Source organism: Botryllus schlosseri, chromosome 15, assembly GCF_051294905.1.
Source record: "Botryllus schlosseri isolate E-star chromosome 15, Bs_hap1, whole genome shotgun sequence".
NCBI classification, from domain to species: domain Eukaryota; kingdom Metazoa; phylum Chordata; class Ascidiacea; order Stolidobranchia; family Styelidae; genus Botryllus; species Botryllus schlosseri.
Genome location: NC_137250.1, coordinates 2,677,784 through 2,691,194, shown reverse-complemented (window position 1 = coordinate 2,691,194; position 13,411 = coordinate 2,677,784). Strand labels below are relative to the sequence as shown.

At 37.2% G+C, this 13,411-nt stretch overlaps 2 long non-coding RNA genes across 2 annotated transcripts in view; both read right to left on the bottom strand.

Moving 5' to 3' along the window:
* LOC145457646 (uncharacterized) overlaps positions 1 to 13,411 on the bottom strand; it is a 379,671-nt gene that overhangs the window by 271,943 nt on the left and 94,317 nt on the right. The window lies entirely within an intron of this gene.
* Positions 2,494 to 3,151, bottom strand: LOC145457953 (uncharacterized). The gene is made up of 2 exons (XR_013921017.1): positions 2,956 to 3,151; positions 2,494 to 2,858 (listed from the first exon to the last, which is right to left on the bottom strand). It is a non-coding gene; the product is annotated as an uncharacterized LOC145457953 (long non-coding RNA).

Below are 13,411 nucleotides of genomic sequence, written 5' to 3'. Positions count from 1 at the left end.
AAAGTAGAGCTTTTTGGTGTTGGACTTAAGTTCAAATGAACAAGCGTTCACGTAGGTTCGAGGTCTGAACGAGTCTTTTAAAGTAGATAGAAACGAAAAAACTAACCGAAAAAATGTTCGAAGTTTGGATGCGGTATATTTAGGGTTTTTTAAAATTATTCATACCCACGATTCGAAATATTGTTAATCAACTTATGTTTTCGAGATAAAATAAGCGTGCAGTGTACACATTTCGATGTTGCGCAAATACCACAAACTTTGGTTGCTTTCAGAACTGGAAACCAAATGCAAGACAGACTTTACACAAAAGTAGCTATTCTGACAATTTTATCAAGTTAATAGTTTAAAACTTATACTTGAGCACTACGAATTGGACAAGTACTTTACCTAATTTTTAAACTTGATTTTATGTATACAAGTTACGGTCTCTACAGCCTCCACATATTACGACTTATTCTCATTAGACGCAGGCAAGCGATTCATTATTTTATGTGAATTTCATCGATAGTGTCCGAGTTCTATGTGACATAAGTACAATTCCAACATCGGTATTTGCAATAAAGCCGAAAAATTAGAGTCGCACCTTTTCGCAATTTATGAAGCTATTCGCGCAGACTTTGCCGCATTTGCTGTATCTGAAGTAGAGTTTCAGCGTCGTTATTCGCTATAAGCCGAGAAATGCACCTTCGCGCAATTTATATAGCCAAACGCATTATCTTTACTGCATCTGAAGTAGAATTTCAGCGTCGTTATTTGTTATAAGCCGAGAAATGTACCTTCGCGCAATTTTTACAGGCGGTCTCACACACTTTGCTGCGTCTGAAGTCAAATTTCAGCGTCGTTGTTTGCTATAAGCCGGGAAATTAGAGTCGCTGGTTCGCACCATTTTACAGGCAGTCTCACACACTTTGCCCTCCTCGCCACCTCATCCGCGTCAGCGGTGTCTTACAAAAAGCCTAGAGGTGGGCCGTGCTATAAGTCGGCAGTTACGGAAAATAAGAAGATTATCGGCCTGGTGTAAATGACCACAGTAGTCGACAAACACCATGAATACCCCAAAAACAAACAAACAAACACACTTTGCTGCATCTGAGATTCATACTAATACAGGCACAATTTTTGCATGACGATAATACGGGTAATACGGTCAATAAACGCCGGAGGCGAGTCATTTAAACCTTGTTGCTAGATAATACCGCTTTCGGCTTCAACAAAGTTGCCCTGCAACAAAAAATAGAAGCCCTAATGATCATGCAGAGGAAAGTTCAATTATACATCGAATTATTCGAATAGACTATCTACATTGCGGAGGTATGAAGTGAAATAGAACGGAGTTTACGCAAAAGTTGCTATTGATCATAGACCAAGCTTGCTTTCAGAGCCGGAAACTAAATGCATATGAAAATTTACCTAGGTTTTCCCCACACGTATCAAATGTAGGCCTACTCAAGTGTTTATGAGGTGGCGAATAGTTCGAAGGCTGTTGTCATGCAAGGACGTCACATAGAATTGTAGAGTTTTCTGTAAACTATAATCCAGTGATCTATTTTCAATCACTATATTTTTCATTAATCTAAACTAAGTACTGTTAGTAGGCAAACCCTAGGAAAGTATCCTCTGATAAAAGCAGGAGTAATTTGTTATCCGTGATATAAATAGATGGTGCGCAATATGAGCTGTGCTGCGATGACTGACAAATACTTTGAATTAATCTATAGAAGTAGCGATTTCGAACTACGTAAAAAGTTAGTCCAGCTCACGCATTTTCCAGCTCTGCGATAATTTTGATCACTATGTTTTGATAATGACTTGCTTCCGAGAAAGAAATAACATTCATTATACGTTAGATGATACTTTACCTTGATATTCTATCATGTATATTTAGGCTTAATGCGACATCACTATGTGTACGACAGGTCTGATTGCAACACCCTAATTTTGCGTATCACACCACAAACTGCGCAAGCCTTCAAAGTTGATAAGTAAACAAGTATTTGCACTCCATCAGAATACTAAAGTAGCTTTTCGCGTATATGTACCTAATACTAAAGTGTTTATGATTTCAGATTGCTTCAACTTCATGACATTTTCAGTATTAACAGAAATATAGACCTAGAATACTAACTTTTATTCGTAAATAGCTACTTCAACCTTAATTTAATGGATTTATCTGAGATCATTGCTTTACTTACTCTCTCCAAAATGTGCATTATACAAGTACGTCATCACTCGGTGAAATAGTGTGCGACACATTTTTCCACAATTCGAATGCATGTCGGTTCATACTAAGACCATGTACATTCAATGTGGGGGTAGCTGACTTGGAGACAGAAAAACACACACGATAGTGTAAAATGACCTACCTTATGACATCAAATTTCGTCTTCTCTCCAAGTGGAAATATCATGTTCTATAATATTGTCCATACCGAACAAATATAAATTTGCCTGTGCTGTTGCTTTGCAAGAATACTTCGCTCACATAGTAACCAATTTCTGGTGGATTCCGAATCGATATAGACAGAAATGCGGAAAGTTACATTGGCATGTCTTAACTTCTACCAATATGTAGGCCTACCTACCTATAATCTTATCAGGCCGTAGTGCTCACGCAAAGCATTATCAAGTAAAGGAAAATCTCCTAATTCTCATCTAGATACATATTTATTCGGAAAATATCTATTTACAGGGTGAGAACAGTTGTTTTCTCAAGGTCTTCATATCTTCCCCACTCAAGCGCGGTAAGACTAGTTTGACTTTGCGGCATTCAGGATTATATCTCACGAAGCTCTGAATGGAATTCACGTATTTCTCATCGATTCTCGTTCTATCGCTATCACTGAGGTCGATTGCCTTTAGCTGTTAATTGAATAATGGGAGATTTATATCAATTTAAAAATGCAGAAACGAACTACATCGCTATATCGAGATCTATGATTGAGCAGAAAGATCTTACCGTATCGCATCGTTTTCCCATCTCTTCGCTCAGATTCCTGATTTGCATGGAAAGCATCTTGCAATTACACAGATTAAATTCTTCCACACGGGAATTGCACAAGACTTTAGTTACTGTTTTGTAGCAGGATGAAATGCCAGGATTTCTACTTAAATCCAGCGAATGCAGCTAAAACATGGTGTGATGTTCAGATAGTTTACGAGACTACAGACGGCTCGAAGGCCGTAATAGATTAGTCATAATATTATTTACCGACGGTTGAGCAATTTTTTGCGATTTCTACTCCTAATAGCAAAAACTTATTCAACACCGAAGAAGATGATGAAGCTCGTGATCAGAAACACTTTATTGATGATGAAAATTCTATCGAACAATGAAATGTCATGCTTCAATATGACTAAAACTCACATGAGCATTACACTGTGATTGAATATTTCAGTTAGAAAACAAAACAGATCTAGTTCAAATGATCACCTCATAAATTCCGAGACCATTATTTAACGAGATTAGTGAGTCTTCATCTAATTCGCAAGCTGAAAGTCGAACTGTTTTCGTGTAATGCTTTCTTACGAAGCATCCAATTTCTTTCAAGCCCGCCGGTCCCAATTCGGTATTGTAACTCAGATCAAGGCTTTCAACCTATAAATCCATCAATTCATATCAAAATGATCCACTAAACTATAGAAACGAGCGAGTACCCCGATATCAGCAAAACTTTCAAAAGCGCGAATTTCCTCGGGTGTAAGGTCACATCCTTTCATGATAAGAGTAACCGCCTTGTCTTTACAAAGTAAGGCAGGCAGCGCGATCATACACTCTTCATCCAGCTGATTGTAACTAATGTCAAGATATTGGAGCTAAAAAATATCGGAAACTGTAAATTTACGATCAGCAATGATCAGCCATAAAAATTCAAACTTATAACAGAAAAAAAATGTTGTTCAGTCACTCACGTCATATTATAGGCTAAATGTACTAAGATTAAACTAGAATTCTCCTCATTCATCTCTACACAGCCGCTCATACAGAATGTGATCATTAACAACTGTACCCAGCAATAATCGCGCAGACCTTAATGTTTTTGAGCTGCATAGCAATGAAATCTGTTGACTGCAAGCGCGAGTTCACAACTGACAAATATGTTAGATTGCTCGAAATAATAGTCCCGAGTTGCGTAAAGTTAATGTTCTCCCTGTAGCTGAGATCGAGGTTTTTCAATTTCACCTACGGAAATGAGGTATTAGGAAATATCACTTCGAGAGGCTCTATACTAGATTAGCGCCTAGCTTTTTCCATCATCAATACCTGATGGTGCTGGATAAGTTTACTCAAAATAATCAGAAAATCTTCGGATCCACCACTTTCTTGCAGATTGAACTCTGTCGAAGCACACTGCTTCATCAGCTCGCAGATTAATGGGATGAGTTTTTCAATGTCGTTGTGTGCTGTAACGCTGAGTTTTCTTATTTCGACCTGAACGAGCGCAAAACTTAACGCATAAAACGCTAAATGATCTATGAACAGCCTAACACTGATCAACTCTGACTATAGTCTATCTAGTAAGGCTATCGAGACTAATGCCTATACCAGTAGCAAATGAGCATTATTCGCTGCGATACCACCAATTCGCGCCTTAACACATTAGTAATACAGAACAATGCGATAACGATAAAGCTGTATCTCAATATTTTACGGATAACATATACTGAAATAGAACGTGAATTTATAATGATCAATGACTACGAGCGGAATGTGCGAAGGCGTATACCTCAGATTCAAATCCGCGAATTTTATCCAATAGAATCTTGAGGAGGTTTTCATTGAGATGACATTGACGAAATTCTAACTCATACACGTGAGATTGGCGAATAAGAGAATTCGCGATATTATTTATGTCCAATTCAGTTATAGTTTGGTGATAGAGCCCATAAGGAATTTTCACTTCATCATGATTCGTAAGTACTAATTCATGGTACATCCTCTTTTCAGCTTGATGATGTAGATTATCCTAAAATTATTTACTTTTATAACTCTATATTCTATGATGTAAAAGTAGTATCATAAACGCTATCGGATGATATTCAACGTCGAGCAATTCTTCTCGAATATAAGTACAATTAGCGATTTAAAGGTGCGTAAGTAAATGTTTGTAGACTATCTCCCCCTCTAGCGTTCAGAGACGATGAGTAGAGAAGTACTGAGTACTCAAGTAGGTTTTCCCTACATACAGAAAATACTGGAATGTTGGTGATATAGGATCGTTTCTACTTCAAGACTGTTTCAGTATTAAACAAAAAATAGACCCCTGAATACTAACTTTTTACTTATGCATTAGCGATTACAAAGTAAGTAACTAACTGAATATGTTTGTAGACTATATCTCCACTTCTACCGTTCAGAGATGTTGAGCAGAGAAGTATATGTACTTCTTTAAAGTACTCAAGTAGGTTTTTGTCTACACGTACCAACTGCTCAAGTGTTTATGGCGCAGGAATGATTCATTAAGTATAGCGCAAGCAGGCCAAACCTGAACTTGAGTACTCCAAAATGTACAAGTATTTCGCTATGTACTCCTTCCACGTAAAAAGTGGCTAGGTTTTAGGCTACTTTATCGTTACTTGACAGTTTCAGTTTTAGATAAAATTTGGTAAGACTTTAAATTTTAAAGTAGTTTGAGCTTACGTTTGTATCACCTTGACAAGTAACATTATCAGACATTCAAATTATATTATCACCTAATACAGAAGTTAACACGTCAATATGCTTCGGAATTCACGAGAAATTGCCTACTAAGAGAAGTATATTCTTGTATACACAATAGTGGAGAGAATCTTTAAAATGTAGTAAGCAGGCCGATGGGTATTCGTTGAGTTGTTTAAGCATAAAAGCATTCCCGCGCGTCTTAGTATTATAGGTGTTACGGTTAGGAAAAGTTTAGGTTTAGGAGCGCGCGGGAATGTTTTTATGCTTATACAACTCAACGAATACCCATCGGCCTGCTTACTACATTTTAAAGATTCTCTCCACTATTGTGTATACAAGAATATACTTCTCTTAGTATGCAATTTCTCGTGAATTCCGAAGCATATTGACGTGTTAACTTCTGTATTAGGTGATAATATAATTTGAATGTCTGATAATGTTACTTGTCAAGGTGATACAAACGTAAGCTCAAACTACTTTAAAATTTAAAGTCTTACCAAATTTTATCTAAAACTGAAACTGTCATATAACGATAAAGTAGCCTAAAACCTAGCCACTTTTTACGTGGAAGGAGTACATAGCGAAATACTTGTACATTTTGGAGTACTCAAGTTCAGGTTTGGCCTGCTTGCGCTATACTTAATGAATCATTCCTGCGCCATAAACACTTGAGCAGTTGGTACGTGTAGACAAAAACCTACTTGAGTACTTTAAAGAAGTACATATACTTCTCTGCTCAACATCTCTGAACGGTAGAAGTGGAGATATAGTCTACAAACATATTCAGTTAGTTACTTACTTTGTAATCGCTAATGCATAAGTAAAAAGTTAGTATTCAGGGGTCTATTTTTTGTTTAATACTGAAACAGTCTTGAAGTAGAAACGATCCTATATCACCAACATTCCAGTATTTTCTGTATGTAGGGAAAACCTACTTGAGTACTCAGTACTTCTCTACTCATCGTCTCTGAACGCTAGAGGGGGAGATAGTCTACAAACATTTACTTACGCACCTTTAAATCGCTAATTGTACTTATATTCGAGAAGAATTGCTCGACGTTGAATATCATCCGATAGCGTTTATGATACTACTTTTACATCATAGAATATAGAGTTATAAAAGTAAATAATTTTAGGATAATCTACATCATCAAGCTGAAAAGAGGATGTACCATGAATTAGTACTTACGAATCATAATGAAGTGAAAATTCCTTATGGGCTCTATCACCAAACTATAACTGAATTGGACATAAATAATATCGCGAATTCTCTTATTCGCCAATCTCACGTGTATGAGTTAGAATTTCGTCAATGTCATCTCAATGAAAACCTCCTCAAGATTCTATTGGATAAAATTCGCGGATTTGAATCTGAGGTATACGCCTTCGCACATTCCGCTCGTAGTCATTGATCATTATAAATTCACGTTCTATTTCAGTATATGTTATCCGTAAAATATTGAGATACAGCTTTATCGTTATCGCATTGTTCTGTATTACTAATGTGTTAAGGCGCGAATTGGTGGTATCGCAGCGAATAATGCTCATTTGCTACTGGTATAGGCATTAGTCTCGATAGCCTTACTAGATAGACTATATTCAGAGTTGATCAGTGTTAGGCTGTTCATAGATCATTTAGCGTTTTATGCGTTAAGTTTTGCGCTCGTTCAGGTCGAAATAAGAAAACTCAGCGTTACAGCACACAACGACATTGAAAAACTCATCCCATTAATCTGCGAGCTGATGAAGCAGTGTGCTTCGACAGAGTTCAATCTGCAAGAAAGTGGTGGATCCGAAGATTTTCTGATTATTTTGAGTAAACTTATCCAGCACCATCAGGTATTGGTGATGGAAAAAGCTAGGCGCTAATCTAGTATAGAGCCTCTCGAAGTGATATTTCCTAATACCTCATTTCCGTAGGTGAAATTGAAAAACCTCGATCTCAGCTACAGGGAGAACATTAACTTTACGCAACTCGGGACTATTATTTCGAGCAATCTAACATATTTGTCAGTTGTGAACTCGCGCTTGCAGTCAACAGATTTCATTGCTATGCAGCTCAAAAACATTAAGGTCTGCGCGATTATTGCTGGGTACAGTTGTTAATGATCACATTCTGTATGAGCGGCTGTGTAGAGATGAATGAGGAGAATTCTAGTTTAATCTTAGTACATTTAGCCTATAATATGACGTGAGTGACTGAACAACATTTTTTTTCTGTTATAAGTTTGAATTTTTATGGCTGATCATTGCTGATCGTAAATTTACAGTTTCCGATATTTTTTAGCTCCAATATCTTGACATTAGTTACAATCAGCTGGATGAAGAGTGTATGATCGCGCTGCCTGCCTTACTTTGTAAAGACAAGGCGGTTACTCTTATCATGAAAGGATGTGACCTTACACCCGAGGAAATTCGCGCTTTTGAAAGTTTTGCTGATATCGGGGTACTCGCTCGTTTCTATAGTTTAGTGGATCATTTTGATATGAACTGATGGATTTATAGGTTGAAAGCCTTGATCTGAGTTACAATACCGAATTGGGACCGGCGGGCTTGAAAGAAATTGGATGCTTCGTAAGAAAGCATTACACGAAAACAGTTCGACTTTCAGCTTGCGAATTAGATGAAGACTCACTAATCTCGTTAAATAATGGTCTCGGAATTTATGAGGTGATCATTTGAACTAGATCTGTTTTGTTTTCTAACTGAAATATTCAATCACAGTGTAATGCTCATGTGAGTTTTAGTCATATTGAAGCATGACATTTCATTGTTCGATAGAATTTTCATCATCAATAAAGTGTTTCTGATCACGAGCTTCATCATCTTCTTCGGTGTTGAATAAGTTTTTGCTATTAGGAGTAGAAATCGCAAAAAATTGCTCAACCGTCGGTAAATAATATTATGACTAATCTATTACGGCCTTCGAGCCGTTTGTAGTCTCGTAAACTATCTGAACATCACACCATGTTTTAGCTGCATTCGCTGGATTTAAGTAGAAATCCTGGCATTTCATCCTGCTACAAAACAGTAACTAAAGTCTTGTGCAATTCCCGTGCATGTGGAAGAATTTAATCTGTGTAATTGCAAGATGCTTTCCATGCAAATCAGGAATCTGAGCGAAGAGATGGGAAAACGATGCGATACGGTAAGATCTTTCTGCTCAATCATAGATCTCGATATAGCGATGTAGTTCGTTTCTGCATTTTTAAATTGATATAAATCTCCCATTATTCAATTAACAGCTAAAGGCAATCGACCTCAGTGATAGCGATAGAACGAGAATCGATGAGAAATACGTGAATTCCATTCAGAGCTTCGTGAGATATAATCCTGAATGCCGCAAAGTCAAACTAGTCTTACCGCGCTTGAGTGGGGAAGATATGAAGACCTTGAGAAAACAACTGTTCTCACCCTGTAAATAGATATTTTCCGAATAAATATGTATCTAGATGAGAATTAGGAGAATTTCCTTTACTTGATAATGCTTTGCGTGAGCGCTACGGCCTGATAAGATTATAGGTAGGTAGGCCTACATATTGGTAGAAGTTAAGACATGCCAATGTAACTTTCCGCATTTCTGTCTATATCGATTCGGAATCCACCAGAAATTGGTTACTATGTGAGCGAAGTATTCTTGCAAAGCAACAGCACAGGCAAATTTATATTTGTTCGGTATGGACAATATTATAGAACATGATATTTCCACTTGGAGAGAAGACGAAATTTGATGTCATAAGGTAGGTCATTTTACACTATCGTGTGTGTTTTTCTGTCTCCAAGTCAGCTACCCCCACATTGAATGTACATGGTCTTAGTATGAACCGACATGCATTCGAATTGTGGAAAAATGTGTCGCACACTATTTCACCGAGTGATGACGTACTTGTATAATGCACATTTTGGAGAGAGTAAGTAAAGCAATGATCTCAGATAAATCCATTAAATTAAGGTTGAAGTAGCTATTTACGAATAAAAGTTAGTATTCTAGGTCTATATTTCTGTTAATACTGAAAATGTCATGAAGTTGAAGCAATCTGAAATCATAAACACTTTAGTATTAGGTACATATACGCGAAAAGCTACTTTAGTATTCTGATGGAGTGCAAATACTTGTTTACTTATCAACTTTGAAGGCTTGCGCAGTTTGTGGTGTGATACGCAAAATTAGGGTGTTGCAATCAGACCTGTCGTACACATAGTGATGTCGCATTAAGCCTAAATATACATGATAGAATATCAAGGTAAAGTATCATCTAACGTATAATGAATGTTATTTCTTTCTCGGAAGCAAGTCATTATCAAAACATAGTGATCAAAATTATCGCAGAGCTGGAAAATGCGTGAGCTGGACTAACTTTTTACGTAGTTCGCAATCGCTACTTCTATAGATTAATTCAAAGTATTTGTCAGTCATCGCAGCACAGCTCATATTGCGCACCATCTATTTATATCACGGATAACAAATTACTCCTGCTTTTATCAGAGGATACTTTCCTAGGGTTTGCCTACTAACAGTACTTAGTTTAGATTAATGAAAAATATAGTGATTGAAAATAGATCACTGGATTATAGTTTACAGAAAACTCTACAATTCTATGTGACGTCCTTGCATGACAACAGCCTTCGAACTATTCGCCACCTCATAAACACTTGAGTAGGCCTACATTTGATACGTGTGGGGAAAACCTAGGTAAATTTTCATATGCATTTAGTTTCCGGCTCTGAAAGCAAGCTTGGTCTATGATCAATAGCAACTTTTGCGTAAACTCCGTTCTATTTCACTTCATACCTCCGCAATGTAGATAGTCTATTCGAATAATTCGATGTATAATTGAACTTTCCTCTGCATGATCATTAGGGCTTCTATTTTTTGTTGCAGGGCAACTTTGTTGAAGCCGAAAGCGGTATTATCTAGCAACAAGGTTTAAATGACTCGCCTCCGGCGTTTATTGACCGTATTACCCGTATTATCGTCATGCAAAAATTGTGCCTGTATTAGTATGAATCTCAGATGCAGCAAAGTGTGTGAGACTGCCTGTAAAATGGTGCGAACCAGCGACTCTAATTTCCCGGCTTATAGCAAACAACGACGCTGAAATTTGACTTCAGACGCAGCAAAGTGTGTGAGACCGCCTGTAAAAATTGCGCGAAGGTACATTTCTCGGCTTATAGCAAATAACGACGCTGAAATTCTACTTCAGATGCAGTAAAGATAATGCGTTTGGCTATATAAATTGCGCGAAGGTGCATTTCTCGGCTTATAGCGAATAACGACGCTGAAACTCTACTTCAGATACAGCAAATGCGGCAAAGTCTGCGCGAATAGCTTCATAAATTGCGAAAAGGTGCGACTCTAATTTTTCGGCTTTATTGCAAATACCGATGTTGGAATTGTACTTATGTCACATAGAACTCGGACACTATCGATGAAATTCACATAAAATAATGAATCGCTTGCCTGCGTCTAATGAGAATAAGTCGTAATATGTGGAGGCTGTAGAGACCGTAACTTGTATACATAAAATCAAGTTTAAAAATTAGGTAAAGTACTTGTCCAATTCGTAGTGCTCAAGTATAAGTTTTAAACTATTAACTTGATAAAATTGTCAGAATAGCTACTTTTGTGTAAAGTCTGTCTTGCATTTGGTTTCCAGTTCTGAAAGCAACCAAAGTTTGTGGTATTTGCGCAACATCGAAATGTGTACACTGCACGCTTATTTTATCTCGAAAACATAAGTTGATTAACAATATTTCGAATCGTGGGTATGAATAATTTTAAAAAACCCTAAATATACCGCATCCAAACTTCGAACATTTTTTCGGTTAGTTTTTTCGTTTCTATCTACTTTAAAAGACTCGTTCAGACCTCGAACCTACGTGAACGCTTGTTCATTTGAACTTAAGTCCAACACCAAAAAGCTCTACTTTACAAAATTTTCGGAGTACCGATTTTTTGGGTAAATTCTGTTATGCGCTTAGTTACTAACTCTGATAGCAAGCAAAGTTTTTGGTATTTGATCAACATGGAAATTCGTGCACTTTGCGATGATAATTTAAAATACAGAGTATTAAAGTCATTAATGCATCGGTCGCAATTCCGCTCGAATACAAGTACAAGTAGAGATTTCAAAGTAATAAGTAAGTGGTTATGTTCGTAGACTAACCCCACTTCTACGTAACGATTTTCCAGTAAGTAGTTATGTTTCTATGCTTGAGAATCGCTTGTCTGCGTCTAGTGAAAATAAGACGTAAAATGTGGAGACTGCAGAAACCGTAACTGGTAGACATACGATCAAGTTTAAAAACTATGGACGGATAAGTTATCCCCGGTCAATAGAGTGATATAACCGCCTACCGGGGAGACAGTTACATATCTATGCTTCGCATAGCATTCATAAATCTTTTTGTTTTTCGCGCATTTTTACTTTTCATTAAAATTAGTATTCATTTTACAAAAAACGTCGTGTAAAGGTAAAGTACTTGTACATTTCGGAGTACTCAAGTATAAGTTTTGTAAGCTTATTATATGCTCAGTATATTATATGTCAAGAATTGTAGAGCATTTATGTGGGTGCTCCGGGGTGCTCTTCATTGAGTGTCCGTGCTGGGCGATAAGTTTAATTCGCAAGATTAGTGTGTTCAAATCGGACCTGTCGCCAACATAGTGATGTCGCATTAGCCCTAAATACACAGAATGGAATATTAAGGATAAGTATCATCTAACGTATATTGAATGTTATTTATTTCTCGGAAGCGAGTCATTATTAAAACATGGTGATAAAAATTATCGCAGAGCAATACCGATTTTGCGTAAATTCCGGTATGTGTCTGACTACGTTACTAGGGATTTTGTAGTTAGTTACGAAATTGGGTGTGCTATCTTTCCGATCGGTATGGAACAACATTAAAATAATCACAATTCTGTTATGCGTCTTACTACGTTTCTATGCGCACATGCTTACAGGCGTTCAAACGTGCACTTTCAACTATATTCGCTCCTAACATTATAGCAGCACCCGACGCAGCTTACATTATTACGCTATTACGCTATTACTGATATACTATGCTCTTTTTTCGAAATAAATGAACATAAATTAATTAGTGATGATGCCATTTCTCAATATTTACAGAGTGCATCATATTTAGTCATAAATACACATAAATTGATTGCGCGAAATACATGTAGTATTTTAATATGTCACCATAAAACCGCGCATAGTTCAACGTTGATGAGTGTTATCTGAGAGCTCATATTATCCGCGAAAATATATAGTCCTAAATACACATAATAGGATATCTAGCGAATATAGTCTTGCATAGACATCATAGTTTATAGGAAAGTCGAAAAACAGCTTAGTATGTCAAGTTTACGCAATACTTAGTTCAAATCCCTAGGACGACGTGGCGAAATTTCAGGATGAACGTAAATAGCCTCAGGGGCGGACTCGACACGCATGATTGGTGCGTACCGATCGATTCAACTATACTACTGAGGTGTTGAAGGATTTATATCGAAGTCCGTTTTCGGATCTATGATATTCCTGATCCCACAAAGTCATGCAGTGGACCGAATGCTCCATTGGAACAGGCCTCAGCTACTGACACACCAAGTGAAGGGATTCAAGAAGCCGCTCCCCCTCCAACTAAAGATTTAGACCCGTCCGTATATATAAGCATGTGTTCATCGTAATGGTGGGCAACATGACTTAAACAAATCTGGTTGTAGGCTCCGAAAACATCCACACTTAAT